The sequence below is a fragment of the Anguilla rostrata genome, unplaced genomic scaffold (assembly GCF_018555375.3).
Source record: "Anguilla rostrata isolate EN2019 unplaced genomic scaffold, ASM1855537v3 scaf0976, whole genome shotgun sequence".
NCBI lineage: Eukaryota > Metazoa > Chordata > Actinopteri > Anguilliformes > Anguillidae > Anguilla > Anguilla rostrata.
In genome coordinates, this window is record NW_026986335.1 from 24672 (window position 1) to 32130 (window position 7459).

Below are 7459 nucleotides of genomic sequence, written 5' to 3' on the forward strand. Positions count from 1 at the left end.
TTTCTTACCATGTTGTTTTACGATTTTCGGTAAACAACCCAATAATGATATTCTTGGTTAAACTTAAGATTATCCAACAGCAAATTAAGGTGGCTGAACAAATCACTTTAACAGGTAGACCTATTCATAAGGGACCCGGTATATAATTCATCATGATCAATTTCCACAGACGCGCTTTTGCCTTTCATCTACGATCATTTTTGCATTGCAGAGAAAAGTTCGCAGGAATCAGTGCAGCGCAGTGATATGCTGCTACAGTTGCCTATATATTGTGTGACAAAAACAAATTAACAGTAGACCTTTGTTTCAATAAGAACAAAATAATTCACCCATGTGTAGCCTATATCCTTTTCCCTGGGATTCCACGAAGTCCCAGACTATGGCTTATATGTCCCGATTGACGCTTTTTATTTTATCCATTGTAGCCTATATGTACGTATTTATTGAAACTATCACAAGGTTTCGTCTTAACGGACTCTTAAAGAGATTAGCAGATGATCTCTAGTAGCCATAGCTTCCTCTTCTGCAATATTAGGTTGATGTAAAATGATTATGACAACACGTGTAATATTAAAACGTCATTCACAAGCCTTTACAAGTGAGACAATCGATTCGCTTGGCATCGATTGATAAACTTTTCAGCACCACAGTGAAGGCCAGCTCCAACTTACGATGTATCTTTAAGTTATCCCTTAAAAGTTGCCTTAAGGTATAGTCTGGGAAACACTCGTAAAAAAGCGGTTTCCCTTAAGAAGGTATACCTTAAGACCCTTCGTAAAACGTTAAGGTACATCGAAACTCGGAAACGCAGCCCTGTTCAATAAAAGAGACCAGTGTCAGTAGCAAGCAGGGGAGGGCTGGGGAGGCTGGGGGAGATACTGGGCTGGGGGAGGCTGGGGGAGATACTGGGCTGGGGAGGCTGGGGGAGATACTGGGCTGGGGAGGCTGGGGGAGGCACTGGGCTGGGGGAGGCACTGGGCTGGGGGAGGCACTGAGTTGATGGAGACACTGAGTTGGGGGAGGCACTGGGTTGGGGAGGCTGGGGGAGGCACTGGGCTGGGGGAGGCTGGGGGAGCAGGGACTGCACACAAATAAAATTAGTTCTGATAGCACTTGATCAAGCAATTTGTATGTCAAAGCGTTGGCCATTCTGAATGACCAGTTTCTGAATAGTGTGTCGGAGGAGAGAGCAACCCATTCACACCTGGGTATCGGCACCTGTCACCTATTGTTGAGAGGAGGGTTTCTGTAAAGAAAATGGCACAAACTGCCTGTATGTCTTCGGTGTGTCAATTTTTTAGAATTTTAACAATAAGGTTATTTTAAGCCCAAATATTTATGAAAGGTCATGGAAGGAGGGGGATATTGTTATTGTATAATTTCAATTTTAAAGTCCAAATGCCTTTCTAGTGTTAACAAAGCAGCCAGCCCCTTTGGGCACAGGTGACAGCATCCCTGCAGTCACCTGCTCTTGTTTGCTCAGTGACATTATGGACTGGATGCCAGATCTAAAGACTTAGTATGTATGCATCCTAACTAGCAATTAAACAATACAAGTCTTTTTTGTCATGAATTCTCCTTTTCCTTCTGAGTGTGTCGTTCATGTTGCTTGTATCTTGCCAGACCAGCACCTCATAATAACACACTGTGCACATGCTGTTTTTCCTTTTTTCATTGATATATGATATTAAATAATAGATGTATCATTATTATGACTAGTCAAAAAATCATCTCTAGGAGTAGAGGTCACTGATCCCTCATGATGAACGCTGATCCCTCAATCGGTACAACCCTATCATCCAACCTAGCATCCAATTCCCACTAGAAAACACTCAAAGAATCTGTTCAAGGACAGATAACTTTTAAAACGATGTTTTGATTTATTGAAAACAAAAAATAAAGCACTATATCTGAAAATTGCTTCCAAAACTTTTTTTTTTTTTTTGGAAATATTTCCCGCAAAGGTTATCACATTGCTCTGTTCCTTTGAGAAGTGGTAGAGGACTTATTTGCACGTGTACAGACCTGAAATGGCTACAGTAGCTGTATTGTGCAATAAGTTAATGACCGTGTTACATTTATCAAGCGTTACATTAATAGAGACTCTCCCCTACATTTGCAAAAGGAGACAATCTTTTAAAATCTTTTCAAAACACGACTTCTTCATCTTTAGGAACAGTTTTGTGTTAGAGAAGTTGAGAGATGGTGCCTCTGGAGATGGGTAAGGAATTAAACAACTTGAAATATTAAAACTGTTTTTTGAAGTTTTTACTAATGGGACGTGTTAACATTTAAAGGTGACAGTGCTAATCCATTGCATCCATGGATCCTGACATCGGTCCAAAACCTGACTTCACCATAGATGGAGTGGTACAACAATGATTCTTTCCTGCCATATGCAAGACACATCTTAAATAACTTTCAAGCCCCTGCTCAACAAAACAAATTTGGATCCTACAGGCCTGGCTAACTATAGACCTATTTCAAACCTCCCACTTTCCTATTTCTATCAAAGAACCTTGAGAAATGTGTAGCACAACAACTCTCTTCTTTTCTACAGGATAACAATGTGTATGAGAGGTTTCAGCCTGGTTTTAGGAAGCATTATGGTACTGAGACAGCCCTCGCCGGAGTAATAAATGATCTGTTTCTCTCCCTTGATTGTGGATGTATCTCTGTTCTTATCCTGCTTGACCTGAGTGCTGCCTTTGATACCATAGGCCACGACATTCTCCTCCATAGGCTAGAAAAATCATATGTGGTTTAAGTTATCTCTCATGCGGTGAGTTTAGATGTTGAGGATGGATTCTTTCAGTTGTTTATTTTCCTTTTCCACGAAAGTCATTTGGGTAGTTACAGTGTTAACTGGGTTTTTAAGACAGCCATTTCTTTATGCGTTTTTTGATTCATTCTTCCAAACTATCTTTCAGTCCTTGAAACTTCTTATGCAGAGATTAGATTACAGTGCAATTCTTGTATTGAGTGTGGATAAGGTCTTGTTTATAGTGTCACTACTGTCAGGCTTGTTAGTCAGAAGTCCTTCTGTGTCCCTAGATGAATTGCAGTAACGTTTGGTTCCCTTTCTGCTGGTTGCCATTGCTGATGTTTTTTGGTGTGGCATTGTGTGGAAAAATCTTTCATAATATTAGTCTATAAAATCTTCCAAATTCTCCAGTTCAGTGGAACTAGGTGAGTAGTCCAGGTGATGACAGAAGAAATTTATTGTAATTTCTTGTGTTAATTTCTTAGAGAATAATTTTCGTATTATTGCACTAAATTCTTGCAGCAGGGCGCTGCCATGTTTGCTCTCACAATGATAGCATTTTGCTCTCTACAGAAGTGACATCTTCACATTAATGCATACATTGATTAGAGTAACATGGCCCATATCAAGTTCACATATTGATATAGGATTCATTTATCATAACCTAAAAATAATTGAAGTATATATTGTGTGTGAAGCAAAAGGCTAATTTCTAATTGTGTATATATGTCAGCAACATTTTTCTACTATTTATCTGATATATACATATATATATACTACACGCTATTGGAATTGTTTACATCCCCATCAGTAAAACTGAATTTCTTTCAATGCCTGCTCGTCCTTAATGGCTGAAACATTCTTGCAGACTTCTTGCAGGCTAAGGATGGCAGCTCTGACTTCTGGATCACCGAGGATCTCATTTTTTCTATTTTCGAGCATGAGTTTAACAATCTCTTCCAGTATGTTCACGAGGGTCGGCAGGCAGACGACTCGTTCAGTGAGGGTCTTGGCCACCGCCGCTCTTCCAGCCAGTGTGTCTAACAAGTGGACAACTGTCCTAACTTTCTCCTGTGCGTGGGTGATGCTATTGCGCTGCTCGGAAACCTGCGCTAGTCTCTGCTCAATCTGCTCGATGTTCCTCTTACACTCTGCATACTTTGCCTCTCTTTTTCTTTTAACGTATCACAATACTTATTAACTTCTCTTTCACATTTTTTCATTTCTTCCTCGCATTTACGTATTGCCCATTTGGCATTCTCAAACTCCACCTGAGAGACACCTACCATGATGGCACCTGTGAAAACAAGTTCATTTTTTAACTGTGAGATTTACTGGGTTCTACAGATTTTCAATCACTGCAGTTCTATTCAGTTACTTACATGGTACAAACATTGACTATCACTATTAAAAATGTGTGACTAAGCCACTACCAACATCCAATACATATAAAGGATGGTGAATAATTTGATTCTATTTTATATTCCAGTCACATTGAAGTGTACTGTATACAGCATTGTTCAAAATCCCAAACCAATGTGATTGACTCAGTTTTCCAAACATACTATAAACATGATGGATGGTACAACTGAAAAAGCCAATTTTATTGACAATGCTTTCTCAGGAAAAAGTAAAATAAACCAAAAAATTACTGCCAAAACTGCTCATCCTCTTTGGCTGCCAACAATGTTTTAAAATAATGTTGGCACTGCACCCCAGAATACTAGCTGCATTGGGTGAGACTGTTCAGATATACACAGTTGGTGTTCTTCAGAAGAAAAAAGTAGTCTTTGATGAATCAGCGCACAAATTAAACTCTATGGATGTTTGTGAGTAGCCATTGCATTATATTTGGAAATAGACGTTGCTGTCGCTGTTAAATTTTTTGAATGTAAATGTTTGGCGCTTTGAGGCTACGTGAAGGTGGACCTGCAAGGTGCGTTTTATCAGGGTGAGTTGCAGCCTATATCGAGAAAACTCACATCTCAGCAAAACTATCTGGATGGACAGATATGTTTCCACTTCCCTGAAATAGTACCTTAATTTTTGAATGAACCCCTTTAAAGAAATAACCTTCCATAGTAACTTAAGCTGCCATTTTTAAAATGTACTTTATTTTTCAACAGGAACTCACCAGCAATGAGGCCAATGATGGGGATTAACAACATTCCTATTCCAACACCCCGCACCGTTTGACTTTCCCTCTGTTTTCTTTCAAGGTCTGCAAGAGTGTCCCGAGCAGAATTCAGGGATCTCTGAGAATCATTTAAAGCCACCCTGCTTTTCTCCATGCAGTGAGCCAAGTTTCGGCTCTCTGTTTCCAAGTTTTCCAGATCTTTAATTTTATTCTTGTGCCGTTCGTCCAGCTGTCCTTTCCGGGCCTCCAGCCTCTCAGTGTATTCATTCACCTTGGACAGTTCAGCAGACGCAGCTGTGTCTGCCTGATCCAGGCTTGCTTTTCCCTTACGAATAACTTGCTGGATGGCTTGGTTTTTTGATTCATCATACTCGAGGAGAATGTCTGTAAAGGCTTTGAAATTCTCAGTTCCGTTTCTGAGGTGCGGAATAACGGTTCTGATGAAATCCGGCTCTTGCAGTTGTGCGTAACTCATTGTCTCTGCAGATGAGAAACACATTCAAATGGCATCGCGTCACATTACGTATTTGCGTTATCTGTTTTGTGCAACCTCAGTCTGAATCTATCTAGGCTTTTATATAAATAGCAAATAGCACTGAATTGTGGGAAACACAGGCTGTTCAGGATGTCTGGAAAGCATTCAGCAGGCTCTGTTTCAGCCCTCTCATCCATCAACGCAAGCCTGCATGCATAAGGCAGGATATACTGGGCGGATACGAAGAACATAAAACAATCATAACGGCACTCATTTACCTCACCACACATAATGAAAATGTCTACACTCTCACTAACTGTGCTACAGTATTTCTAATGTGAAAAACTGCTCATTCAGGAGCTCCTTAAACCTTAAACTTGACAGCATACAGGATGTAAACTGAAGAATAATGTTACACTTCCATTGTCCCTTAGTTAATGGAAGCAGAAATGGACACGTAGGGTTCAAGAAACTTGCACATGTATTCCCTCCATTGAGAATCTATATCTTCAGTGTATAGTGTATCCTTGGAGGAGGCCAGTGGATTAATTCGGTCTCTTAATCTCCACCCTGTGAGAACACCCAAATGGAGACGCCTTTTTCTAAGTATCTGATATGCCAAAGGGCGGTGCTTTTATGTTTCAATCTGACAGTCTGAACATAACCTACCCCAGACCAGGTCAGTTGTACAGAATAGGTTACCATGGTGATATACCCTGATTTTAAGTGAGTCAGCTTTGTGATATGGAAAATCCAGGCTTAAAGCTTAAGTTAGCTCACTAACCCCATAATCTTATTTTGTAGTACACCCCAATGTGCTGTTATTTGCTTCTTAAATTTCAGTTACATCATACTCAAGATATGAAAACCACCATTTGAAGCTAGTGTTGATCTCAAATGTAAACATAAAAAAGCATAAACAGTTGAGGGAAACACTCATATTTTGGTTATGATGGAGTAAGACAGTACTAAGTTTATGAGACGTTTATAAATTATCCTATATTCCTCAAGAATTATTGGGTATTTATCATTAATTATATAAAAGTGTAAATAAAGCATGCAGAAATTAAAGGCTGAATTGCCATGTGGAGCTTTAAACTTAGCTGGAATCTAAACCCCAGGGGCCTGTATCACAAAGCAGGCTAAGTGGGATAGCCAGCTAGCTTGTGGCTTAATCCACAGCTTCTGGTATCACGAAAGTCACTCTCTTTTGAGACGCTCTCTAAATCACCATGGTGACTTATGCTGCTGAGCTAACCTGGGGGGTGTACTACAAAGGAAGCTTAACATGCAAACTCCATGCAGAGAGGACTCGAACCCGGAACGTCTCTCATGCAAGGCAGCAGTGCTAACCACTGCACCACTGGGCCTTCAACTGCACTCTGATGGTATGTTTCAATAGAAATGAAAATCAGGAAGGGCAAATACTTTTTGACGGCACTGTACAAAATAATAGACTATTGCTTAAAAGGTAAACATGAGTTCAATTTCAGTCTTTCATGGAAACGGGGTGGGATGTAAACCAGGACCCCAACTTTAAATTTTGAGGAGAAATTGCCAACCAATACATCCATTTTCCAGTAGGATTTTATTACTGTATTTATCACAGTTCGGAGTTTTATTTGTATACAGTGCAGTGATATTTCATCCACACCATTTCAGATGTACATTAGTTCCTGTTCTCTCGTACACACGTGATGCGATGTTGAGACTATTAGATTTTGAGGAGAAACCCAAGTGTCACGCATTTAGCTATCTGATCCTTCCATATAACAGCCTTAAAAAGACATGTGGAGTGACCGTAACATAATTAAAATATAAAAAAATAAAATTCACATTACCACCATTGTTCAATTTCCCTCTTAATGCGTATTTCACTTTGAGACGCAAATTATAGCCTTTGCAAACACCTAAGGAAGACCATATAAGATCATGTAACGCAACCGATTTAAGGTGGACCGGAATATTCGAACTTCAGCTCCATATAAAATATGCTCGCCAAATGGAAACTAGGCTCCTTGTGGTGCTGTTTACCTCTCCTCATCCTCGTGTCGCATTCCCTTGAAGTATTATTCAATACTCA

The 7459-nt window shown here is 39.9% G+C and overlaps 1 long non-coding RNA gene across 1 annotated transcript; it reads right to left on the reverse strand.

Annotated features, from left to right (window-relative positions):
• Window positions 1-944: 944 nt before the first annotated feature.
• Window positions 945-5480, reverse strand: LOC135246933 (uncharacterized). The gene is made up of 3 exons (XR_010328029.1): window positions 4899-5480; window positions 2497-4061; window positions 945-2462 (listed from the first exon to the last, which is right to left on the reverse strand). It is a non-coding gene; the product is annotated as an uncharacterized LOC135246933 (long non-coding RNA).
• Window positions 5481-7459: the final 1979 nt, after the last annotated feature.